Raw genomic sequence first — 26,913 nt, 5'->3', positions numbered from 1 at the left:
CTTTAAACACAGAACAGTACAGCACAGGAACAGGCCCTTCGGCCCACCGTGTCTGTGCCGACCATCATGGTAGTTGAACTAATCCTGTCTGCATGCACATGGCCCACATCCCTCCATCCCCTGCCTGTTCATGGGCCTGTCTAAATGCCTCTTAAACATTGCTATCGTATCTGCCTCCACCACCACCACTGGCAGCACATTCCAGGCACCTGTGTACAAAAACTTGCCTCGTAAATCTCCCTTAAACATCCCTCCTCTCACCGTAAACCTGTGTCCTCTAGTGTTTGACACTTCCACCCTGGGAAAGAGACTGACTGTCTACCCTATCTATGCCTCTCGTGATCTTAACAGGCTGTCCCCAGGTTATGGACACTTGACGTACAGACACCCCATCTGCAAGGACAAGTTCCGGTAAAATTACTAAATTCAGAAGTCTGACATACGTGCTTCCTACAAACAGCAGAGCTAAAGTCATAGAATCACGGAAACAGGCCCTTTGGCCCAACTAGTCCATGCTGACCAAGATGTCCATCTAAGCTTGTCCCATTTGCCCACGTTTGACTAGTTTCCTCTCTCACTCTCTCTCTCTCCCTACTATTAGTAATTATTATTCCTTACCATTCTTGTGAACTTTTGATCACAAGACCACAAGACAAGACACAGGAGCAGAAGTAGGCCATTTGGCCCGTCCAGTCTGCTCCATGAGCTAAACTAATACTATTCCTATCTAGCCCCAATTCCCAGCCTTATCCCCATATCCCCTGATACCTTGACTAATTAGATACCTATCTATCTCCTCCTTAAACACCCTCAATGATCGGGCCTCCACAGCTGTACCTGGCAACGAATTCCATAAATCCATGACCCTCTGGTTAAAGAAATTTCTCCTCATCTCTGTTTTAAACTGGTACCCTCTAATTCTAAGATTGTGTCCTCTGATCCTGGACTCACCCACCAAGGGAAACAGCTTCGCCACATCTACTCTGTCCAGTCCTTTCAACATTTTAAATGTTTCTAGGAGGTCCCCTCTCATTCTTCTGTACTCCAGTGAGTACAGTCCAAGAGCCAACAAACGGTCATCATACGTAAGCCCTTTCATTCCAGGAATCATCCTCGTAAATCTTTTCTGAACCGTCTCCAACATCAGCACATCCTTCCTAAGATATGGGGCCCAAAACCGCGCACAGTACTCCAAATGAGGCCATTTGTCACCACACTGTGGAGATATAGTTACGTGCCAAGTGATTTTTGCCTACTTTCCAACTCACGGACTAAATCGACTTGGGGATGTCTGTAAATGCAGAACCCGCTCATTACCCAGGATTCACATTCTCCCCTGGTCCTTGCAGCCTGTCTCTGGTGCCCACAGACAGAACCCACTCCCGCCACTTAGAGGACTGCAAGAAACTGCAGAGAGTTGTGAACACAGCCCAGCGCATCACAGACACCAGCCTCCCCTCCTTGGACCTCTCATTGTCTTGGTGTAGCAGCCAGCATAATCAGAGACCCCACCCACCCGGGTCATTCTCTCTTCTCTCCTCTTCCATCAGGTAGAAGATACAGGAGCCTGAGGGCATGAACCACCAGACTTAAGGACAGCTTCTGCCCCACTGTGATAAGACTATTGAACGGATCCCTTACACGATGAGATGGACTCTGACCTCACGATCTACCTTGTTGTGATCTTGCACCTTATTGCACTGCACTTTCTCTGCAGCTGTGACACTTTACTCTGTACTGTTATTGTTTTTACCTGTACTACCTCAATGCACTCTGTACTAACCCAATGTAACTGCACTGTGTAATGAATTGACCTGTACGATCGGTATGCAAGACAAGTTTTTCACTGTACCTCGGTACAAGTGACAATAATAAACCAATACCAATACCCATCCCGCCCCCTGCCCCTTCACATTCAGCCTCACTGTCCCCAACCCTATCACTGTACCGACTCTCGCTCGCACACCAACTCTGCAGCATACTTTGACCCCATTCTGTGAAGCTCCCACAGCCACACTCTCACACCAACACCTTTGACCACCCACCTGAGGACACCCCTCCTTCATCTGCACTCACACTTGTTGCAAGTCCTTGAGGTACAGCCAGCAGAGTGGATCGCAGGGACCAGTCGATGTGGAGCACTGGGACTTTGAGAAGGCCTTTAGCCACACAAGAGGTGGTTAAGGTTAGTGTGTGTGTGGCTGGGAGTAATATACTGGCATTGAATGAGATTTGTTTAAGGTACAGGGAACAGCAAATGAAGCACAGCTTCCGAAATAAAAACAGGAAATGCTGCAGTCAGGTCAGGCCGTGTCTGTGGGAAGAGTCAACGCTTTAGGGTGGAGACCCTTTGTCAGAAATGGGGAGGAGATAAGGGAGCTCGTTCAGCTGCAGGGAGGGTGGAAGCAGTGGGGGGGAGATATTAAGGGAGGTGCAGGTGAATCTCTGTCTCACCTGAAAGGACTGTTTGGGTCCCTGGATGGAGGTGGAGGTGGTGTAGGGGCAGGTGTTGCACCTATGGTGGGGGCAGTGGAAAGTTCCTGGGGTGGGAGCAGGTGGGGGGGGGGCAAGGGGGAGTGAACTAGGGAGTTACGGAGAGAGCGGTCCCTGCGAAAGGCAGAGAGGGGTGGTGAGGGGAAGGTGTGCTTGGTGGTGGGGTCCCGTTGGAGATGGCGGAAGTGGCGGAGAATGATGTGTTGGATACGTGGGCTGGTGGGATGAAATGTGAGGACAGGGGGGACCCTACCCCTGTTGGGTCTGGGAGGGGTGGGGGTGAGAAGCGGAGGTGCGTGAAATGGCAGATTTCTCTGGTCCAGTGCCTTCCCAGTTATATCCCTGACGCCTCCGATACCCTCCGCCACTTTGACCGTTTCCAGTCGCTGGTCCCAACCCTTACCATGGATGTACACCTCCATCCCACATCAGGACGGTCTGAGGGCCCTCTGCTTCTTCCTGGAGCAGGCACCCAACCAGTTCCCCTCCAACAACACACTCATTCACCTGGCAGAACAGCTATGCCGGTCTTTTTGTGGGATATGTGGAGTGGTCTTTGCCTCAGTCCTGCCCACTCCCTCAACTGCCCTCCCAGCACATCAATGACTGCGTTGGTGCTGCTCCTGCACTCATGCAGAATGCAACAGTTTCATTACTTTTGCTGCCAGTTTCCACCCTGCCCTCACCTTCACACAGCCAGTCTCTGACTCTGGATCTCTCTGTCTCCGTCTCAGGAGATAAGATAGCTACTAACATCTGTTTCAAGTCCACCAAATCCACAGTTACCTCAACAACTCTTTGTCCCACCCTGCCTCCTGTAGGGACTCTCCCAGTTCCTCCGTCTCCGTCGTATTTGCTCTGATGATGAGACTTTCCTGACAGGTGCCTGTGAAATGTCTTCCGGAACCATGGATTCCCCTCTCCCATTGTTAACAAAGCCCTTGACCCCATCTCATCCACTTCTCCGGCCTCTGCTCTCAGCCCCTCACCTCTGGGACAGAACAAGGAGAGAGCTCCCCTGGTCCTCACCTTCCACCCCACCAACCTCCACGTTCAATAGATCATTCTCCATGGTTTCCACCACCTCCAAAGACATCTTCCCTTCCCCTCCCCTCCCCTCCCAGTGTATCGCAGGGACTGTTCCCTTCAGACTCCATGGCCCACTCTGCCGTTCCCACCAACATCCCCTCTTCTTACGGCACCTTCTGCTTGTAACCATAGCGACGCAATTCCTGTTCTTTTCCTCTTCCCTTCCCACCACCCAGGGACCAAGTCTTTCCAGGTGAGGCAGCGATTCACTTGCACTTCCTCCGATCTGGTCAACTGCGTTCGGTGTTCACACTGCGGTCTCCTCTACACTGGAGAAACCAGACGCAGATTGGGGGTCGCTTTCTGGGGAACCTATGTTCAGTCCACTGATCTTCCGCTTTCTTGCCAGGTTAATTCCCCATCCCACTCCGACCCATCGGGCTGTGGCCTCCTGCACTGTCACAGTGAGGCCCACTGCAAGTTTGAGGAACAGCACCTCATCTTCTGTCTGGGCCCGTTGCAGCCTTCTGGACTCGGTCCTGAATTCGACAACATCAAGTAACTTGATCCCTGTCTGTATCAGCTATCTGCGACATTGGCTCAGCTCATTTGTTGCTTATTGGTTCCTCTGGGAGTGGAGGACATTCCCATCCTGACCTGCCGGGCACGTCCTCCTGCTCTGTATTTCACAGCTCCCACATTCTTCTGTCCATGTTCTCACTCTCTAAATCCTCCTATTCACTCACTGACAAGATAACCCTGTATACAGCTTATCCCCACGGTCACCTGTTTTACCCAATGAGAGATTTCCCCATCTCCACCCCACCTGCACCTTACAAGCCCTTTTTCTCTGCTGCTCAGTTCGGACGAAAGTTTGTCAACCTGAAATACTAACTCTGGTTCTCTCTCCACAGATGCGGCCTGACCTGCTGAGTGTTTCCAGCACTTTCTGTTTTTATGTCAGGCAGCATCTGTCCAGAAAGAACAGAGTTAATGGTTTAGGTTGAAGAACCTTCCTCAGAACTCGTCTAAGCTGACAGAGGTTTATCAAATGATGAGAGGCATCGATAGGTCAGAGTCTTTTCCCCAGGGTGGAAATGTCAAACACCAGAGGGCAGAGGGTTGAGAGGGGAAAGATTAAAGGAGATTTTCGAGGCAGTTTTTTTGTTTCACACAGAGAGTGGTGGGTGCCTGGAATACACTGCCAGGGGTGGTGGTGGGGGCAGACACAATGATGGTGTTTAAGAGGCATTTAGACAGACACAGGAACATGCAGGGAATGGAGGGGTATGGACCACGTGCAGGCAGAAGGGATTTAGTTTAATTTGGCATCATGGTCAGTACAGACATGGTGGGCCGAAGGGCCTGTTCCTGAGCTGTACTGTTCCGTGTTCTATGTCTAATCCTTTAGATCTAAGACTTTTTATCAACTCTGCTTCTCTCTCCACAGATGCTGACTGCAGGGTTCAGTGCCAGGGCCCTGGTTGTTCACAACCTGCATCAACGATCTGGATGAGACCAAGTGTAAGCATGGAGACCACAGCAGTTTGAGTGGCTTCCTGTGGTAGCCCGGAATAAACCTCCTGATGACCACAGAGAAGACATCTTCCTCAAAGACCACCACAGGCTGACAGCCAACAGATACTCCTACTAATAACGGACCTTAAAAACCCTGCACACACCCAGCTGAAATCCCGCAGTCCTCACTGGAACCCACTGCAAACCCGACAAACCAACGACACAGCACAGCACAGCATAGAAACAGGCCCTTGGACCCACAATACTCTGCCAAACTAATTAAACTAGTAATTGAAAGCTTAACTAAACTAATCCCTCAATTCAGGTAGGCACAGTGTTGTAGCGGTTAGCGTAACGCTATTACAGCACCAGCAACCCAGGTTAAATTCCGGTCACTGTCTGTAAGGAGTTTGTACGTTCTCCCCATGTCTGATATCCCCCTTATACCTTCCTCCAATCACCTTAAAATTATGTCCCCTCGTGTTAGCCATTGTCGCCCTGGGAAAAAGTCTCTGACTGTCCACTCGATCTATGCCTCTTATCATCTTGTACACCTCTATCAAGTCACCTCTCATCCTCCTCCTCTCCAAAGAGAAAAGCCCCAGCTCACTCAACCTATCCTCATAAGACATGCTCTCCAATCCAGGCAACATCCCGGTAAATCTCCACTGCACCCTCTCTAAAGCTTCTACATCCTTTCTCTAACGACGTGACCAGAACTTTTTCTTTTTTTTTTGAGTTTGAGTATTGTGTTCAGTTCTGATCAACGTTGTCTTTACTTAAAGAATAGGTGTAATAGTGTTCAGAGAATGCTCGCTAGACTAAAATCCTGGAGTGGGGAGGTTGTCTTTTGACAAGCTTGCTCATAGTAGCCTGGTCCAGAAGGTTAAGATGCCTGGGATCCATGGTGACATGATGGTTTGGAGTCAGAATTGACGCCCACGGAAGACCAGGTAGTGGTGAAGGGATGTTATTCTGGCTGGAGGTCCGTGACCAGTGGTGTTCCGCAGGGATCGGTGCTGGGACCTCTGTCGTCTGTGATGTATATAAATGACTTGGATGAAAATGTCGATGGGTGGGTTAGTAAGTTTGCAGATGACACAAAGGTTGGTGGAGCTGTGGACAGTGAAGAAGGTTGCCAGAGGATACAGCAGAATATAGATCAGTTACAGATATGGGCAGAGAGATGGCAGATGGAGATTAATCCGGACAAGTGTGAGGTGTTTCACTTTGGGAGGTCAAATGTAAGGGGAAAGTACACAGTTAATGGCAGGACCCTTAATAGCACTGATGTTGAGATGGATCTTGGGGTCCAAGTCCATCGCTCCCTGAAAGTGGCCACACAACTAGATAGGGTGGTAACGAAGGTGTACGGCATGGTTGCCTTCATTGGTTGGGGCATCAAGTACAAGAGTCAGGAAGTCACATTGCAGTTGTATAAAACTTTAGTCAGACCGCACTTGAAGCATTGTGTGCAGTTCTGGTCGCCCCGTTACAGGAAGGATGTGGAGGCTTTGGAGAGGGTGCAGAAGAGGTTCACCAGGATGCTGCCTGGATTAGAGGGCATGAGCTATAAGGAGAGGTTGGACAGACTTGGGTTGTTTTCTCTGGAGCGTCAGAGGCTGAGGGGAGACCTGATAGAGGTTTATAAAATTGAGAGGCTTAGATAGGGTAGACGGCCAGAGTCTTTGTCCCAGGGTAGAAATGTCAAATCCCAGAGGGCGTGCATTTAAGGTGAGAGGGGGAAAGTTCAGAGGAGATGTGCAGAGAGCGGTGGGTGCCTGGAACAGGCTGCCAGGGGTGGTGGTGGGAGCCGATAAGAGATAAGATATCTTTATTGTCACACGTACATTGAAACACACAGTGAAATGCATCGCTGCATAGAATGTGGTGTTTAAGAGGCTGTTAGATAGACATATGAATGTGCAGGGAATGGAGGGATACAGATCACGCGCAGGCAGAAGGGATTTGATTTAAGTCAGCATCATGGTCAGTACAGACATGGTGGGCCGAATGGCCTGTTCCTGTGCTGTACTGTTCTGTGTTCTATGAATGGTTGGACGGACCCGACTTGGAAGAGTTAGAAAGGACCTGACCGAACCATCCAGGGTCCTGAGGGCTCTCGATAGGGCAGAAGTGGAGAGGAGGAGATGGAGGGTGAACGAGGGGAGGAACCACTGGGTCCAGACCCAGAGACCAGAGACCAGAGCACTGCAGGGTTCCCCAGTGCCCCCCTGCTTAACATCCTCTGTTTCCAGCATGTTTAATCTTAAATTACACATGCACACATTTCAGGATCATTTAAGCCACTACAGCATGAGTCAGTCCATTACCGGACTGCCGGTCTACAACTATAACCGGCTTCCAGGAAGTTACTTAGCTTAAAGCGCACAGACATTTCTTTCACAAATGATAGGCTGAAGCTTCCACCAGTTCTTGGTGACATTACAACGAGGGTTCTCTCAGAACCAGGTGTGGGAGAAGGCAGGTGAAAGTAGACAGTGAAGAAGGTTGTCTGAGGTTACAGCAGGATCTAGATCTACTGGGAAAGTGGACAAAGGAATGGCAGATGAAATTTAACTCAGACAAGTGTGAAGTGGTCCACTTTGGGAAGTTAAACCAGGGCAGGACATACACGGTGAATTACAGGGCCCTGGGGACTGTTGTAGAACAGAGAGGCATGGGGTACAACATAGTTCCCTGACAGCGGTGACTCAGGTAGACAGGGTGGTAAAGGTGGTGTACAGCCTTCTTGCCTTCATCAACCTGTCTACCTGTGTCACTGCTGTCGGGGAACTATGTTGTACCCCATGCCCCTCTGTTCTACAACACTGCCCAGAATTGGGACGTCACGTTACAGATGTACAAAACGTTGGTGAGGCTGCACTTGGAGTGTTGTGTGCAGTTCTGGTCAGCATCATCACTCCGGCTGGGACTGTCCTCCCTGGAGTGTAGGAGGCTGAGGGGTGACGTGAAAGAGGCATATAAGATGGTGAGAGGCAGGGACAGAGGAGAAAGCCAGAGGCTGTTTCCCTTGGTAGGGGTGTCTAAAACTAGAGGGCATAGGTTTAAGGTGAGAGAGAGGAGGTTTAAAGACAATCTGAGGGGTAAAATTTTTTCACACACAGAGTAGTTGATATCTGGAATGAGGTGTCAGAGGAGGAGGTGGAGGCAGGTGCGGTGACATTTAAAAGGCATCTGGACAGGTACTTGAATGAGTAGGGCACAGAGGGATGGGGAATTAATGTGGCAGGTGGGATTAATATAGACAGGGACGATGGGCAACATAGACATAGTGGGCCAAAGGGCCTGTTTCTATGGTGTACAACTCTGTGACATAATAATGAGTGACTCTGTGTCGATATGGGCCAACCGAATTAGCGATAATACTTCAGGGGAGAAATTTCTGGAGTGTGCTGGTCAATACAATGAAAGACTAATCAAAGAGCCTTCCATCCTACACGGGGTACTGTATAATCTGGAAAGGATTAAACAAAAGGGCTGCTGACGATGGAATCTGATGAGGGAGGAGGATGATGTGGGACTAGATGAGGGAGTGATGCCAGGCAGGACGGGGGGGAGGGGTGGAGCACTGTGTGCGTAGAGTGTGTGGGTGACAGACAGATGGAACCAGGCTGGGGAGGGGAGGAGACAGGGAGGCAAGGGATTAGGGTGGGGTGTTTGGAAAGAAGTGGGTGTACAAGAGGACCGGGGTGGGTCAGAAGGAGCGAGAAGGGTCTGTCGTTTCTCAGATCTTTCCCAAATTCCCAAAGACGTCCCAACTGCTGGATCTGTCACTGGGGTGACGCTGGCACAGTTTCACTCTGCGCCTCGGTAGAATTTCTGAGGGGGACCTGTCTCTGACAATGTACACGTGTGCGGCTGGGGAGCACTGGTTCAGTGACGTTTATCAGTGGGGCAGTGTGTTTGGTTGTGATGTCACTGGAAATGGAGCATTCAGGGCGTGGGTGGGGCTTGACTTGGGTAGCCCTGTCTTCCCTGGCCTGGCCTCACGCACTTGAGGCATTTCCAGGTTTTCCTTAAAGTGTTAAGTTGTGAGACTTCTTCAGTAACCTTGTTGTTGATGTTTGCCACAGTAGAGAGGGGTGTCATTGAGAGGCGGGGGGGCTGTTTGGATGTGGAATTAGCTTGCCCATAGAAGACAGAGGGTAGTGGTCGATGGGACTTATTCTGGCTGGAGGTCTGTGACCAGTGGTGTTCCACTGGGATCCGTACTGGGACCTCTGCTGTGTGTGATGTATATAAGTGACCTGGATGAAAATGTGGATGGGTGGGTTAGTAAGTTCGCAAACGACACAAAGATGGGCGGTGTTGTGAACAGTGGAAGATTGCCAAAGGATACAGCAGGATATAGATCAATTGCAGATGTGGGCGGAGAAACGGCAGATGGAGTTTAATCCGGGCAAGTGTGAGGTGTTTCATTTTGGGAGATCAAATGTAAAGGGACGGTGCACTGTTAGTAGCAGGACCCTTAACAGTGTTGAAGTACAGAAGGATCTTGGGGTCCAAGCCCACAGCTCCCTGAAAGTGGCTGCACAGGTTGATATGGTGGTAAAGAAGAGCCTTTATTTGTCGAGGCACTGAGTTCAAGAGTCGGGAGGTTATGTTGCAGCTTTATAAAACTCTGGTTAGGCTGCCTCTGGAGTATCGCATTCAATTATAGGAAGGATGTGGAGGCTTTGGAGAGGGTGCAGGAGAGGTTCACCAGGGTGCTGCCTGGATTAGAGGGTAGGAGCTATCAGGAGAGGTTGGACAAACTTGGGTTGTTTTCTCTGGAGCGGCGAAGGCCGAGGGGAGACCTGATGGAGGTTTATAAGATTATGGGAGGCAGAGATATAGACAGCTGGCATCTTTCTCCACTCTTGTCCCCACACCCCCTCTTCTCCCAGAGTTGTAATGTCTAATACCAGACGGCATACATTTAAGATGAGAGATGGAAAGTTGCAAGGAGATGTGCGGGGCAAGTTGTTTCTTTACGCAGAGTGGTGGGTGTTGGAACGCACTGCCAAGGGTGGTGGGGGAGGCAGGAGGGATTTAGGCAGCTCTGAGATAGCACATGGATATGCAGAGAATGGAGGGGTAGGGAACATGTGCAGGCAGAAGGGACTAGGCGTCATTGGCTTAATTATTTCGGCACAACGTGGTGGGCCGAAGGGCCTGTTCCTGGTGCTGTTCTGTTCTAAACGCACACGGGTCCTGGTGGGGCCCTGGGGAGTGTTGTAGGACAGAGGGACCTGGGAGTACAGGTACATGCTTCCCTGAAAGTGGCTTCACAGGTAGACAGGGTGGTGAAGAAGGCATTTGGCACACTGGCCTTCATCAGTCAGGGTACAATTACAATGTTTAGAAGACATTTGGACAGAGACAGAGATAGAAAGTGTTTAGAAGGATATAGGCAAGATGCAAGCAAATGAGACTCGTTTGTAAGGCCGCATCTGGAGTTTTGTGTTCAGGTTTGGTCACCCTGCTATAGGAAAGATGCCATTAAGCTGGAGAGAGTGCAGAGGAGATTTACGAGGATGTTGCTGGGACTCGAGGGACTGAGTTATAGGGAGAGGCAAAGATTTTATTCCTTGGAGCGTGGGAGACCGACAGGCGATCTTAGAGAGGTGTATAAAATCAGGAGGGGTGTATAGAGGGTGAACACATGCAGTCTTTTTCCCAGGGAAAGGGCATCAAGAGCTAGAGGGCATTGGTGTAAGGTGAGTGCGGAGAGATTTAACAGGAACCTGAGGGGCAACTTTTTCACACAGAGAGTGGTGGGTATTCCCCCAAAACACTCTAGGCAAAAGATGTATTTCACTGTGTTTTGATGTACATGTGACTAATAAAGAAATCTTATCTTATCTTATATGTAGTAAGCTACCAGAGGAAGTGGGTGAGGCAGGTACAATAACAACATTTAAAAGGCACTTGGACAGGTACATGGATAAGATAAGATTTCTTTATTAGTCACATGTACATCGAAACACACAGTGAAATGCATCTTTTTGCGCAGAGTGTTCTGGGGGCAGCCCGCAAGTGTCGCCACGCTTCCGGCACCAACATAGCATGCCCACAACTTCCTAACCCGTACGTCTTTGGAATGTGGGAGGAAACCGGAGCACCCGGAGGAAACCCACGCAGACACGGGGAGAACGTACAAACTCCTTACAAACAGGAAAGGATTCGAGGGATATGGGCCAAACGCGGGCAGATGGGACCAGTTTAAATGGGCAGCTTGGTCGGCATGGAGAAGTTGGGCCGAAGGGCCTGTTTCCGTGCTGTACAACTCTCTGAATCTACTGGAGGAACTCAGTGGGTCGAGCAGCATCTGTGGAGGGAAAGGAATTGTCGACGTTTTGTGACAAGATCCTGCGTCCAGATAAAGGCTCTTGACCTGAAATGTCGACCATCCCTTTGCCTCCACAGATGCTGCCTGACCTGCTGAGTTCCTCCAGCAGATTGTTTTTATTGCGACGGATTTATTTTTGGATGAAGGGTTCAGGAAAACAGCGTCGAAGTCAAAGATCAGCCGTGATTATATTGAATGGTAGAACAGGTATGAGGGCCGAATGGCCTACTTTGTCTATTCCTGATGTTCTGAGCGTGAGTGGGGAGAGCTGCAGCAGCGACTGTAGCCTACCCTCACACTGTTCAGTCTGACCACGGCTGACCCTCCTCACCGCTCTGCTATCCAATCCCGGGAGCCTCAGAGTTAACACAGAACGGTACAGCACAGGAACAGGCCCTTCGGCCCACCATGTCTCACTGAACACAATGCTGGATTAAACTGAATCCCTTCGGCCTGCACGTGATCCGTATCCCTCCAATCCTGCACATTCATGTGTCGATCTAACAGCCTCTTAAACCCCACCATCCTATCTGCTTCCACCCCCACGCCTGGCAGCCTGTTCCAGGCACCACCACTCTCTGTGCAAAAACATTTGCCTTGCAACATCTCCTTTAAACTTTCCCCCTCTCACCTTAAATACAGGTCCTCTAGTATTTGGCATTTCTACCCTGGGAGAAAGATTCTGACTGTCCACCCTATCTTTGCTTCTCAATTTATAAACCTCTATCAAGTCTCCCCTCAGCCTCCAACACTCCAGAGGAAAACAACCCAAGTTTGTCAACCTCTCCTTGTAGCTCACGCCCTCTAATCAGGCAGCATCCTGGTGAACCTCTTCTGCGCCCTCTCCAAAGCTCCACATCCTTCCTGTAATGGGGCGACCAGAACTGCACACAATGCTCCAAGTGCGGCCTAACCAAAGTACGCCTTCTTACCAGCCTATCTACTTGCGTGGCCACTTTCAGGGAGCTTGGACTTGGACTCCAGGTTCAAAAATCTACTGACCTCAGCCTCGAATATTCAAGCCCTGCCTTCAATACAATAATCCCAAGCAAACTTTTCAGCAACTCCGCACCCTAGGACTCAACACCTCCCTCTGTAACTGGATCCTTGACTTTCTAACAGACAGACCGCAATCAGTGAGGATAGGCAGCAATACCTCCGGCACGATTATTCTCAACACTGCTGCCCCGCAAGGCTGCGTCCTCAGCCCTCTACTCTACTCCCTATACACTCATGACTGTGTGGCCAGATTCTGCTCTAACTCCATCTACAAGTTTGCAGATGATACCACCATTGTTGGCCGTATCTCAAACAGCGATGAGTCGGAGTACAGAAGGAGATAGAGAGCTTAGTGACATGGTGTCATGACAACAACCTTTCCCTCAATGTCAACAAAACAAAAGAGCTGGTCATTGACTTCAGGAAAGGGGCGGTGTACATGCACCTGTCTACATCAATGGTGCTAAGGTAGAGAGGGTTGAGCACTTCAAGTTCCTGGGAAGTGAACATCACCAACAGCCTGTCCCGGTCAAATCATGTAGATGCCACGGCCAAGAAGCTCACCAGCGCCTCTACCTTCCTCAGGAGGCTAAAGAAATTTGGTTTGTCCCCTTTGACTCTCGCCAACTTTTACTGATGCACCATAGAAAGCATCCTATCTGGATGCATCACAGCTTGGTATGGCAACTGCTCTGCCCAGGACCGCAAGAAACTGCAGAGAGTTGTGGTCACAGCCCAGCGCATCACGGACACCAGCCTCCCCTCCTTGGACTCTGTCTTTACCTCTCGTTGTCTTGGTGAAGCAGCCAGCATAATCAGAGACCCCACCCACCCGGGACATTCTCTCTTCTCTCCTCTTCCATCAGGTAGAAGATACAGGAGCCTGAGGACAGATTCTACCCCACTGTGATAAGACTATTGAACGGTTCCCTTATACAATGAGATGGACTCTGACCTCACGATCTACCTTGTTGTGACCTTGCAACTTATTGCACTGAACTTTCTCTGTAGCTGTGACACTTTACTCTGTACTGTAATTGTTTTTACCTGTACTACCTCAATGCACTCTGTACTAACTCAGTGTAACTGCAATGTGTAATGAATTGACCTGTACGATCGGTTTGCAAGAAAAGTTTTTCACTGTACCTCAGTACAAGTAACAATAATAAACCAATACCAAAATACCAATACCAATCCCTTGCTACAATTGGAGCAAGGCTTCCCCACTTTTATACTCTTTACGAAGGCCAACATTCCTGACGACTGGCTCCTAGAGTCACACAGCATGGAAACAGGCCCTACGGCCCAACTCGTCCAAGATGTCCATCCAAGCGTGCCGCATTTGCCCGCATTCGACCCATTGAACCATTCCTATCCATGTAACTGTATGCCAGCTTGCAGTGTTTTATGCACATGATCCCTGTACATACCAGCTTTCTGTAACATCCCTCCAGGTTTCCCTCTCATTCCCCACGTCACACCCCGTCTGCCAGCTCCTTGCCCACTGGGTAATCTCTCCGCCTTCCTGTATGGACTCTGCTCCCTCCCCACGGCTCACTCCCCCACCCTGGATACGCTTCACTGTCACTTCACCTAGGTGGAGGGCAGATTGTTAACCCTTTATGTCAGTGATACAAGGTGCTTATCTGAGATACATATAAGCAGATCATCCATTGACAAAACCCGAGATTGAATTGAATATCATAGAACAGTACAGCACAGGAACAGGCCCTTCTGCCCACAAGATCCATACTGACCATGATGCCAGTTTAAACTAATCCCATGTGCCTACACACAGTCCATACCCCTCCACTCCCTGCATGTCTCAATGCCCCTTAAACATTGCTTTCGTATCTGCTTCCACCACCCGGCCCCCCGGCAGCAATGAACCACTTGGGTTGGAGCTGAATTTTTGCCCCCCCGTCTAACACCTACTCCCCCCTCTGTGACCTTCCTGGTACCTGCTGAGCTGCTGCTGAAGCCCTCCCTGGGTCATTGTTAGCTCCCAGACCGCAGGGAACTGCCTCCCTCCCAGTTAGCTCCAGTGGACCCGCTGTCTGTAAGCAAGTTCACCAAAACCCCTGCTGCTCGCAACCCAACTCATGTCAAGAGGCAGTACGCTCTAAAGGGCAAGACCCTTAACAATGTTGAAGAGCAGAGAGACCCTGGGATGCAAATCCATAGCTCAATGAAAGTGGCTACACAGGTAGACAGGGTGGTAAAGAAGGCTTATGGAATGCTTGCTTTCATTAATCGGGGTATTGAGTACAGGAGTCAAGAGGTTATGATGCATCTCTATAGAACTCTGGTTTGGCTGCATTTAGAGTATTGCGTGCAATTCTGGTCACCTCACTACAGGAAGGATATCAAGGCTTTAGAGAGGGTACAGAGGAGGTTTACTAGGATGCTGCCTGGATTAGAGGGCATGTGCTATCAGGAGAGGCTGGACAAACTTGGGCTTTTTTCTCTGGAGTGGCAGAGGCTGAGGGGTGATCTGTTGGAAGTGTATAAAATGATGAGGGGCATAGATAGGGTGGACAAGCAATATCTTTTTCCCATTATTGAGCAATCCAATACCAGAAGGCATGCACTTAAGGTGAGAGGGGGTAGGTTCAGAAGAGACATGAGGGGTACATTTTTTACTGAGAGTGGTGGATGCCTGGAATGCGTTGCCTGATAGGGTGGTGGAGGCAAATTCATTGGGGGCTTTTAAGAGGGGCTTGGATGGGCACATGAATGAGAGGAAAATGGAGGGATCTGGGCATTCTGTAGGCAGGAGGGATTAGCTCTGTCCGCACAACATTGTGGGCCGAAGGGCCTGTTCTGTGCTGTACTGTTCTATGTTCTATGTTCTCACCAACCCCCGTGCTGACTCACCTTCACTACCCTGCAAACCGCTCACACCTTAAAATCTTCTTCCTTGTTGTCAAATCCTTCCCCGGTCTCGCCCCTCCTCATCTCTGCCGCCTCCTCCGGCCCTGCAACCTTCCCAGATCCCCGCTCTCCCCCATTCTTGGCCTCTCGATGAACACCGGCTCCCGCGATTCTGCTCCTTCTTCAGCGGCCCGGATCCCGAGCTCTGCAACTCCTTCCCAGAATTTTTCAACTTCTCCATTAAAACCAACGTCTTCATTCCTGCTTTTGGACACCAGCTCTAACCCCACCTCAACTGGCTCGCTATCAAGTCTGGTGAAAATGATCCTGTGGAGCACTTTGGAACATTTTGTTACGTTACAGCATTAATGGATATTATATCATAAAACACAGCACTCCCAAGTGATGCTATCGAACACTGCTAACCCCGGCTGAGTGCAGAGCTTTGCCTTGCAAACAAGCACACTCACAAACTCACAACAAAAGCAACATATTTCAATAGTGAAAGTCCAACAATAGTTAGTTAATTAACTTGAAGTCATGTTCCAGATCCCTAAATCCCACTTTATAATTCTATTTTCCCCAGACACCTTCCCGAGTTCAGCACGACATCTGTTCCTCAGCCAGCGTAGGTTAACCCAGTCGGTTTGTCTCATTGCAGGCTCCTGGGATCTTGCTGTGCACAGATTGCCCAGTGCATTTCTACAGTGGCTATGCATCAAAACAACAAGCATTGGCATGGGTGGGGTGGGGGGGGGGGGGTTCCCAGATAACAAGGAATGTGACAGACGCCACCCTTCTTCTGTAAACAGCAATGTGCTCTGATCCATGTGTGTGCTTACACTTGGTGCTGTCTCAGCCATACACCACTCCCCCCCACCATCACCCACCTCCCCAACCTCCCAAAGAGCCTCATTCCCAGCTCTCTTTCCCAAACTGCCCGCTCCACGATCGGCAGATACAATAGTGGTGTTTAAGAGGCTGTTGTACAGGCATAGGAACATGCAGGGAATGGAGGGGTACGGACCACGTGCGGGCTGAAGGGATTTAGTTTAATCAGGCACAGACACGGTGGGCCGAAGGGCCTGTTCCCGTGCTGTACTGTTCTGTGTTCAAAGAGGACACTCTGGATCGAAGACAGCAGAAACGCACCTGAATGTGTTTGCAAACCAGAAACCCAATCAGCAGGATTCAGATTCAGATTAGATTATTGTCCTACACACCAGGGTGCAATGAAATTCCTTGCTGGTGTGAAGTTCACACAGTAAACAGTGTACGTGGTTATAACAAATACAGGAATAAATACAGCAATGGTGCACAATGGCGCAGAGTACGTCGTGCACACTGACGCAGTGCAAAAAGAAATGCTATAGTGGCTATGGAAAAAACGAGGAGGGAGAGTGCAAGAATGTGGCAGCCCCACCGGGAAGGGGATATGAGAGAGGTGATGGGTTCGTGAGCCTGACAGACCAGACATCGTCCTCACCTCTGGATCAGCCATTCCAACATCACAACACAACCTGAGCGCTCACCGAGCAGCAACGTTCTCCACTCACCCGGCCAAGACTTAGGGACCCCTCCCCCAAATCTCTGGCCAAGAACAACTGGCAACAGCTCCCTAATCACTTACCACGTGGAGCTAAAAGTGAAACTGCACCTGTGGATGGGCTGGGCTCTCTGCTCCTGGTGCAGACCTACAGCCTGAAGAACATCAAGTGGCTTCAGAGTTCACCTTACAAACACCCAGACACTGCGTCCCAACCGCTGCAGGGCTCACCTCCCTGACCCTCGCACTCCAAGTGTGGGTGCACCAGGTGCCTTTGGACAGGAGTCAAGATGGAACCAGAGTTTTGGCTCAACCTCAGCACCAGCGCTAGTGGGAGAACAAGGCCAAGAATGACAAATGATCGAAAGGAGGAAGCAGATTCAACTTCCGGGATGGCGTGGCTCGAACAGGTCCCGGCTGGAGGTGGGAGGAGGGGCGAGGCACGAGGAGGGACGGATCTGTGTCCCTGGGCTGGGCACAGGAGGCAGAGGGAGGGTGGTGGATACCAGCCAGGGCTCTGGAGATTACCACCGCCCTGTGACTCCCTGCTTACCTCTTCCTCAACCAGACTGCCATCTGACATCACCAAGGCAACAATTTGCATTGTACAGCCAACTAAAATAAAAAATCCCTCAGAGCTGCAGAAGAGCACTTCTAGACAAAACCTGACCCAGGGAAGATTAAGACAGATAATGCTGGGAACACTCAGCAGGTCAGGCAGCGTCTGTGGCTAGAGAAACAAGAGTTAATTCTTCAGCTTGTCACCCAAAGGGGCTGGTAGATTCATAGTCACACAGCACGGAAACAGGCCCTTCGGCCCAACTCATCCATGCCGACCAAGATTCCCATCTAAGCTGGTCCCACTTGCCCGCGTTGGGCCCATATCCCTCTAAACCTTTCCTATCCATGGACCTGTCCAAATGTCTTCTAAATGTTGTTAATGTACCTGCCTCAACCACTTCCTCTGGCTGCTTGTTCCATATACCCACCACCCTCTTGTGTGAAGAAATTGCCCCTCAGGTCCCTATTAAATTTCTCCCCTCTCACCTTAAACCTGTGCCCTCCAGTTCTTGATTCCTCAACCCTGGGGAAAAAGACTGAGTGTATTCACCCAATCTATGCCCCTCATGGTTTCATACACCTCTGTAAGGTTATTTCTCAGTCTGCTACACTCCAAGGAATAAAATCCCAGCCTGCAAAACATCTCCCTCGAGTCCTGGCAACATCCTCGTAAGTCGTCTTTGCAGCTTAATGATGCCTTTCCAATTCGGCTGAGGGAAGACTGGAAAAAGCTGGTGGTGAGCAGAAGGGCTAGTATGGACTGGTTGGGCAGAATGGTCTGTTTCTGTGCAGATACTTTGTATGATATGGAAGTCAGAAATATTCAGGGAACTACAAATAATCTGGTGGAGGAACTCAGCAGGTGGAGGGGAGGAGAGGGATGATCAACGTCTCGGGACCGAGAGTGGGGAGGTGAGACGGCCGGTATAAAGGAGAGGGGGAGCGCTGAGGCAGGGGCCGGAGGTGACTGGTGGACCAAGGAGGGGTGAGGGGTGACAGACAGATCAAGCCAGGTAGGGGAGTGGGAGGGGTGGAGTTTGCAGACACAGGCAGGTGGATGATAGATGGAAGTAGGTGACAGATGAACAAAGTTGGGGGTAGGGGGGAGAAGGTTGGGGGGGTAGGGGGGAGATAAGCAGGAATACAAAGGTCTATCAGTGCTGGACTCTGATAAGTAAAGGAGGTGATAATAATTTTATAAACTTGTTCCTTTGATGCTGCAGAGAAAACAATCAGACAGCGTCAATGGTCAGGATTGAACCCATGTCGTCTGGGCGGTGTGGTGTCAAGCAAAAGGGAGAAAGAAGAGAGGTTTGGGAAGTCCAGAGCTTGGGGCCCAGGCAGACCGAGGTACGGCTGCCAACGGTGAAGTGATGAAATTCTGGGATGTATGATGTCTTATGAGGATAGGTTGAGTGAGCTGGGGCTTTTCTCTTTGGAGAGGAGGAGGATGAGAGGTGACTTGATAGAGGTGTACAAGATGATAAGAGGCATAGATCGAGTGGACAGTCAGAGACTTTTTCCCAGGGCGACAATGGCTAACACGAAGGGACACAATTTTAAGGTGATTGAAGGAAGGTATATAAGGGGGATGTCAGGGGTTTTTTTACACAGAGAGTGGTGGGTGTGTGGAACGCACTGGGTTGTGGGGGCAGATACATTAGGGACATTTAAGGGACTCTTAGATAGCCACATGAATGATAGAGAAATGGAGGGCTATGTGGGAGGGAAGGGTTAGATAGATCTTAGAGCAGGATAAAATGTCAGCACAATATTGTGAGCCGAAGGGCCTGTACTGTGCTGTAGTGTTCTATGTTCTACGAAGAGACCAGACCAGGTGGTGAACAAGGTGTACGGCACGCTTGCCTTCATCAGTCAGGGCATCGAGTACAAGAGTCAGGAAGTCACATTTATAAAACTTGGTTAGGCTGCACTTGGAGCGTTGTGTGCAGTTCTGGTCACCCCGTTACAGGAAGGATGTGGAGGCTTTGGAGAGGGTGCAGAAGAGGTTCACCAGGATGCTGCCTGGATTAGAGGGCATGAGCTACAAGGAGAGGTTGGACAAACTTGAGTTATTTCCTCTGGAGCGTCGGAGGCTGAGGGGAGACCTGACAGAAGTTTATAAAATGATGAGAGGCAGAGACAGAGGCAGGAGTCAGCCTTTTTCCTGGGTACAGTTGTCAAATACTAGGAGGGCATAGCTTTAAGGTGACAGGGGGAAGGTTTGACGGAGATCTGGGTGTTTTTTTTTAAACACAGAGAGCGGTGGGTGCCTGGAACAGGCTGCCAGGCAGATACAATAGTGGTGTTTAAGAGGCTTTTACATAGACATGCAGGGAATGGAGGGGTATGGATCATGTGCAGGCCGAAGAGATTTAGTTTAATTCGGCATCGTGTTCAGCACGGACATGGTGGGCCGAAGGGCCTGTTCTGCGTAGAACTGGAAGAGGCAGGGCAGAGATATGTGATGGCTGGGGCTGGAGGAGGCTATGGCAAGGGAGGGGGAGAGTGAAAGGTCTCAAACCCTCCAGTGCAGGTGAAACTCACAATGCAGAAGAGCAAGAGGCCTGCAGGGTATCATTGCAGGAACACAGGAAGGAACTAATGCGACAAAGAACTGTCACCTCCCCCCCACCCCAGTAGACCATCAACACCCTGCCCTGCAGCCAACATCCAGATGGTTCACCTTCTTACTTCGTAACAGAGGCTGCATTATCAGAGAGCGTCAGCCGCTAATGGGTTGGAGTACACCTCATTCAATAGGATGCTCTCGACAAGTGTGAATTAAAAGATACAATGCACCATCCTTTACAAATGCAACTGCATCTGTGGTCTCCCAGTAACCAATTCTAGGAGCTAAAGTGTATTACAGAAACTAAAAGGTAAAGCTCTGCACACTCCCCCGTTGCAGTGTTCACTACAGAGAAGTCAACCTGCCTCGTTCCAAACCAGTTAGAGAGGTAAATTGGTTTATTATTGTCACATGTACAGTGAAAAACTTGTCCTGCATACCGTTCATACAGACCAATTCATTGCACAGTGCATTGAGGTAGTACAAGGTAAAACAATAACAGAATACAGAATAAAGTGTCACAGTTACAGGGAAAGTGCAGTGCAGGCAGACAATAAGGTGCAAGGTCATAACGAGGTAGATTGTGAGGTCAAAGGTCTCGGTGACTGGCTCCCAGAACATTTCTGGTCTCCAAGTTATACAGAGACAAGGAGGAGGATTACACAAGGCCATGGGCACAGGAGACACAAGAGACGGTAGATGCTGAATCCGGAGCAAAAAACAAACGGCTGGAGGGACTCAGCGGGTCGGGCAGCATCTGTGGAGGGAGATGGACAGTCGAGCGTTTCAGGTCAAGACCCTTCATCTAGACTGAGAGAGCAGAGGGAGATGGTCAGGAATAAGGGGTTGGGGGGGGAAGGGGTGGGGCACGAGCCGGCAGGTGATAGGTGGATCCAGGTGAGGAGGGGTGATAGGCAGATGGGGGACGGAAGGGTAGGAGGTGATGGGTGGAGGTGACACAGGGCTGCAGGTGGTGGGACCTGATAGGAGGAGGAAGGTGGACCATGGAACCAGATAGGGAGGTGGGGAGTGGCAGGTGGGAACAGTGGGGGGGAGGGGACCCAGTGGGAGGGGTGTGTGGGTGGGGGGGGGGGGAAGAAACAGGGTGGTGGGGGCTGGGGTGGGTAGTTTGAAGAGAAGGATGTGTGAGTGGACCTGGGTAGATCAGGAGGAGAGAGAAAGGGACGGGGGGTGGGAGCAGGTGACCTGAAGTTGGAGAATTCAATGTTCATGCTGTTGGGTTGTAGACTACATAAAGTTCAGGAAGGATTCTTGACACAATATGTAGATAGACCTACAAGGAGGAGAGGCTGTGCTTGATTTGATATTGGGAAATGAACCTGGTCAGGTGTCAGATCTCTCAGCGGGTGAACATTTTGGTGATAGTGATCATAATTCTATCTCCTTTACGACAGCACTGGAGAGGGATAGGAACAGACAGACTAGAAAGGCATTTAGTTCATTATGAGGCTCTCAGGCAGGAAATTGGAAGCTTAAATTGGGAACAAATCTTCTCAAGGAAAAGTACGGAAGAAATGTGGCAAATATTCAGGGATATTGTGTGGAGTTCTGCATAGGCATGTTCCAATGAGACAGGGGAGTCATGAGAGGATACAGTAATTGTGGTGTACAAAGGCTATAATAAATCTAGTCAAAAGGAAAAGAAAAGCTTACAAAAGGTTCAGAGAGCTAGGTAATGTTAGAGATCTGGAAGGCTAATAGGAAGGAGCTTAAGAAGGAAATTAGGAGAGCCAGAAGGGGACATGAGAAGGCCTTGGCGGGCAGGATTAAGGAAAACCCCAAGGCATTCTACAAGTATGTGATGAGCAAGAGGATAAGACGTGAAAGGATAGGGCCTATCAAGTGCAGCAGTGGGAATGTGTGTATGGATCCGGAAGAATAGCGGAGGTACTTAATGAATACTGTACGTCAGTATTCACTACGGAAAAGGATCTGGGGGATTGTAGTGGGGACTTGCAGCGGGCTGAAAAGCTGGAGCATGTAGATATTAGGAAAGAGGAGGTGCTGGAACTTTTGGAAAGCATTAAGTTTGGATAAGTCGCTGGGACCGGATGAGATGTACCCCAGACTGCTGTGGGAGGCAAGGGAGGAGATTGCGGAGCCTCTGACGATGATCTTTGCATCATCAATGGCAACGGGAGAGGTCCCAGAGGATTGAAGGGTTGCGGATGTTGTTCCCTTATTCAAGAAAGGGAGTAGAGATAGCCCAGGAAATTATAGACCAGTGAGTCTTACCTCAGTGGTTGGTAAGCTGATGGAGAAGATCCTGACAGGCAGGATTTATGAACATTTGGAGAGGTATAACATGATTAGGAATAGTCAGCATGGCTTTGTCAAGGGCAGGTCCTGCCTTACGAGCCTGATTGAATTTTTTGAGGATGTGACTAAACACATCGATGAAGGGAGAGCAGTAGATGTAGTGTATATGGATTTCAGCAAGGCGTTTGATAAGGTACCCCATGCAAGGCTTATTGAGAAAGTGAGGAGACATGGGATCCAAGGGGACATTGCAGTGTGGATCCAGAACTGGCTGGCCCACAGAAGTCAAAGAGTGGTTGTTGAAGGGTCATATTCTGAGTGGAGGTCGGTGACCAGTGGTGTACCTCAGGTCTGTACTGGGACCTTACTCTTTGTGATTTTTATAAACGACTGGATGAGGAAGTGGAGGGATGGGTTAGTAAGTTTGCAGATGACACAAAGGCTGGGGTGTTGTGGATAGTTTGGAGGGCTGTCAGAGGTTACAGAGGGACATAGATAGGATGCAAAGCTGGGCTGAGAAGTGGCAGATGCAGTTCAACCCAGATAAGTGTGAAGTGGTTCATTTGGCAGGTCAAGTATGATGGCAGAGTATAGTATTAATGGTAGGACTCTTGGCAGTGTGGAGGATCAGAGGGATCTTGGGGTCTGAGTCCATAGGATGCTCAAAGCAGCTACGCAGGTTGACTCTGTGGTTAAGAAGGCATATGGTGTATTGTCCTTCATCAATTGTGGAATTGAATTTAGGAGCCGAGAGGTAATGTTGCAGCTATATAGGTCCCTGGTCAGACCCCACTTGGAGTATTGTGCTCAGTTCTGGTCGCCTCACTACAGGAAGGATGTGGAAGCCATAGAGAGGGTGCAGAGGAGATTTACAAGGATGCTGCCTGGAATGCGGAGCATGCCTTATGACAGCAGGTTGAGGAAACTCGGCCTTTTCTCCTTGGAGCGACGGACGATGAGGGGGGGACCTGATAGAGGTGTATAAGATGATGAGAGGTATTGATCGGGTAGATAGTCAGAGGCTTTTCCCCAGGGCTGAAATGGTGGCCACAAGAGGACGCAGGTTTAAGGTGCTGGGGAGTAGGTACAGAGGGGATGTCAGGGGTAAGTTTTTTACTCAGAGAGTGGTGAGTGTGTGGAACGGGCTGCCGGCAACGGTGGTGAGGCGGATACGATAGGGTCTTTTAAGAGACTGTTGCATAGGTACATGGAGCTGAGAAAAATAGAGGGCTGTGGGTAAGCCTAGTAATTTTTAGGGTAGGGACATGTTCGGCACAGCTTTGTGGGCCGAAGGGCCTGAATTATGCTGTAGGTTTTCTATGTTCTATGTTCTATAAGTCGGCCACCTGGCCCGTCGAGCCTGCTCCGCCATTCAGTGAGATCGTGGCTGATCTGGCCGTGATCTTATTGTTCCTCTGGTTTGCGTTTGGCCTCACCCTGGCAGTGGAGGAGGCTGAGGACAGGACAGGTCGGGGTGGGAATGGGGAGGGGAATTAAAATGGCTGGCAGCCGGGAGCTGCAGAAGGCCAGGGGGTGAGGGGCTCAGCAATGCAGTCACTTAGTCTGCCCTTACACAAAGGTCGTTCAACCCATCGAGTCAATGCCAGCATCTAGCCTATGCCACCACCAAACTCTGCTCACCTTTCCTCTTCTAAATCTAAGAGCATGACCCTTCTCCCTCCTCCCCAAGCTTGCCCAACCTCTCCTTAAATATTCTCTATCAATCACCTCAGCCACCACCTCTGCCCACCCCCCCAGTTGGAGAAAGCTCCATGCTCCCACCAACTCTTGGGTTAGGTAGTTTTGTCTAGAACTTCCACACTGGGCTTCTTGCTGACTCCTCGAATTGACGGCCTCCAGTTCTGACCTTCCCCAAAGTGGGAACGTTCTCTCGCCACCCATTCCATCAAACCATCATTCTCCAAATCTCATAAGTCACCCATCGGGCTTCTTTCCTTAAAACAACATTCTCAAAGGAATCAAGGCTTTATATATGGATCCCCGGGAGTGGGTTACAGGCTGGGATCTGATCCAGGGGTTCATGGGGTTTATATATAGAATAACAGATCCTCAGGAGTGGGTTACAGGCTGGGATCTGATCCAGGGTTTGGGGGGGTTTTTTTATAGAATATCAGGTCCTCAGGAGTGGGTTACAGGGTGGGGTCTGATCCAGGGTTTGGGGAGGTGTATGGGTGCTGCGTTACCGACCCTGGGTGATTGGGGTAGGGGTGGCTTAGTGATGGTGATGTGCAAATTAATGGATTGCTTCTGCTGGTCTTTGGGACACACCATCACCCCAGCGCACGGCTGTGGACGGGAGGTGGTTGCTGAAGTGTACCAGGAATGTGGGAGCCCCTCCACTCCTCCAGATCTGCAGTTGAGGTGGTGACCCAAACTCCCAATCCCATTCCCATCCGGCAGCAGCATTCCGCATCCCCGGCCTCACCGGCAGCATCTTTCCCTGACCTATTGAATCTCCCCTCCCAGCCTAATGCAATGAGCTGCAGGTCGGAGTGACCCAGACGGTATTTAGCTGGGATTTGGCACGGTCTTCCTGTTGTGATCCTCGACATGGACCACGTTACATGCTTGATACAGGAACCAAGGAGACGGTGAAGCATCTTCTGTTGTGACCTTACTCTCTGTCTCACTCCCCTCCCTCTTCCCCCCTCCCCCACCCCGACCAATCCCCCGCGTTGGCATAAGGTTCCACCAATTGTGGGCAACGCATCCAAGGCAGAAGATGACAGGGAGCTCAGAGGGAGAACACAGATGCATCGTGTTGTTGATGCCCAACCTTCTCCCGAAGACTGCAGCGTTCAACCAGCCCATCCTTCACCACTCCTGCAGTGAAATTAAGGCTGGTTGCTCCACCTCACACCTCAAGATGAACGTAGCCAAGATCTCAAGCCTTGAAGATGCCCCACACTCTGACCTCACTCCAGGTGATCCTGTTATCTAACCCCTTAACCTTGGTTTCCCAGGATGCCAGAACACTGCATCACTGACACTTGAGCTTTACCAATGAATGTTCCATTTATCTGAGAGATAAGGCTTCCAAAGTCTGGCCTCCGTTCCAGAGAATCACTGCCCTCCACACCACCAACCAGCACGTCCCTGGATCCCAATCCTTACTTTACTCCAAAAGATGGTCTCCAGCCTAATTCCACGAAAGCCTCCTCACTTGTCATTGTCCTACATTGGAACGGATGGGGTGCCCATCAGTCTCTGACTGAAGGGTCCAAGCAGTGCGGTAGGTCCAGAGGGTGAGTGAGAACATGAGAGAGGCATTATAACATGGAGGAATGCGAGGTTATCTACTTTGGTAGGAGTAGCTACACAGGATGTTATTTCAATGGAGAACAACTGTTGAGGGTGGTGCTGAGAGAGATCCTGCAAGAACCACAAAGCCAACATGCAAATATAGCAAGCACTTAGAAAGGTAATGAAATGTCACGCTGTTAATGCAAAGTGGAAGGCAAATAACAGAGGGAAGTCTTTCTACAAGTGTTTGGGTGCTGGCAAGATCTCACCTTGAGTACATTTTGGCTTTCCTTATTTAAGTGGGCACAGACTTGTGTTTGGGGCGGTTCAGGAAAATTCACTGCGTTGATTCCTGGGATAAGGGGCTGGTAAATTGGTCTATTGTTGCCACATGTACTGAGGTACAGTGAAACACTTTGTTCTGCATGCCATCCATACAGATCATTTCATTACACAGTGCATCGAGGTAGTACAAGGGAAAACAATAACAGAATGCAGAATAAAGTGTTATAGTTACAGAGAAAGTGCAGTGCAGGCAGACAATGAGGTGCGAGGTCATAACGAGGTAGATTGTGAGGTCAAGAGTCCATTTTATCGTAGTAGGGGAGATAAGAGTTGAAGTAAGAAGACTGAGCAGGATAGCATGTACTCACCAGAAATTAAAGAATACTGGAGCATAGACTGAGGGTGACTGAGAGGGTGGGTGTCGAGCCTACTACAGGTGTAGGTTGTGTATGATTTATGTTAATTGAAGTTTATGTTAACTTATGTAATGCACTGTGCTGCTGCTGGAAAAGGCTAATTTTCATGGCATTTACAACCTTTGTATGTATGTCTATGGAACAATAAACTTGAACTAGAGAGGATGTTTGCCCTTGGTGGGGGTATCCAGAACCAGAGAACATAGACTCAGAAAGTCGGAGCCTTCAAGTCTTTGGAACTCTCCATTCCGGAGGGCTGTGGGAACTCAGCCATCCCAAATATTCATGGTGAACGTCAACAGATGTTCCAGACCAGATGGGGCATTGAGTACCAGGACGGGGGCAAGAGGCTGTGTCCCTTGTCACAGAGTCAGAAACAGGCCCTTTGGCCTCTGGTCCGTGCCGACCAAGATGCCCATCTGAGCCGGTCCCATTTGCCCGGGTTTGGCCCATATCCCTCTAAACCTTTCCCATCCACGGACCTGTCCAAGTGTCTTTTAAATGTCGTTAATGTACCTGCCTCACCCACTTCCTCTGGCAGCTCGTTTCATATACCGACCACCCTCTGGGTGAAAAAGTTGCCCCTCAGGTCCCTTTTAAATCTTTCCCCTCTCACCTTAAACCTGTGTCCTCTAGTTCTTGATTCCCTAACCCTGGGAAAAGACTGTGTGCATTCACCCTATCTATACCCTTCATGATTTTATACACCTCTACAAAGATC

The 26,913-nt window shown here is 49.9% G+C and overlaps 1 protein-coding gene across 4 annotated transcripts in view; it reads right to left on the bottom strand.

The window, feature by feature from the left end:
• The window catches only part of esr2a (estrogen receptor 2a), a 178,041-nt gene that overhangs the window by 116,662 nt on the left and 34,466 nt on the right, over positions 1-26,913 (bottom strand). The window contains exon 1 of one of the 4 annotated variants that reach the window (XM_052015225.1): positions 16,899-17,035. The exons of the other annotated variants lie outside the window; for them this stretch is intronic. The gene's annotated coding sequence lies outside the window, so the exon portion shown is untranslated. Of the gene's footprint in view, positions 1-16,898; positions 17,036-26,913 lie in introns of those variants that run through there. 4 annotated transcript variants of the gene reach the window in all.

Source organism: Pristis pectinata, chromosome 1 (assembly GCF_009764475.1).
Source record: "Pristis pectinata isolate sPriPec2 chromosome 1, sPriPec2.1.pri, whole genome shotgun sequence".
NCBI lineage: Eukaryota > Metazoa > Chordata > Chondrichthyes > Rhinopristiformes > Pristidae > Pristis > Pristis pectinata.
The sequence above is the reverse complement of the archived record's forward strand: the minus strand, read 5'-3'. Positions and strand labels throughout refer to the sequence as shown.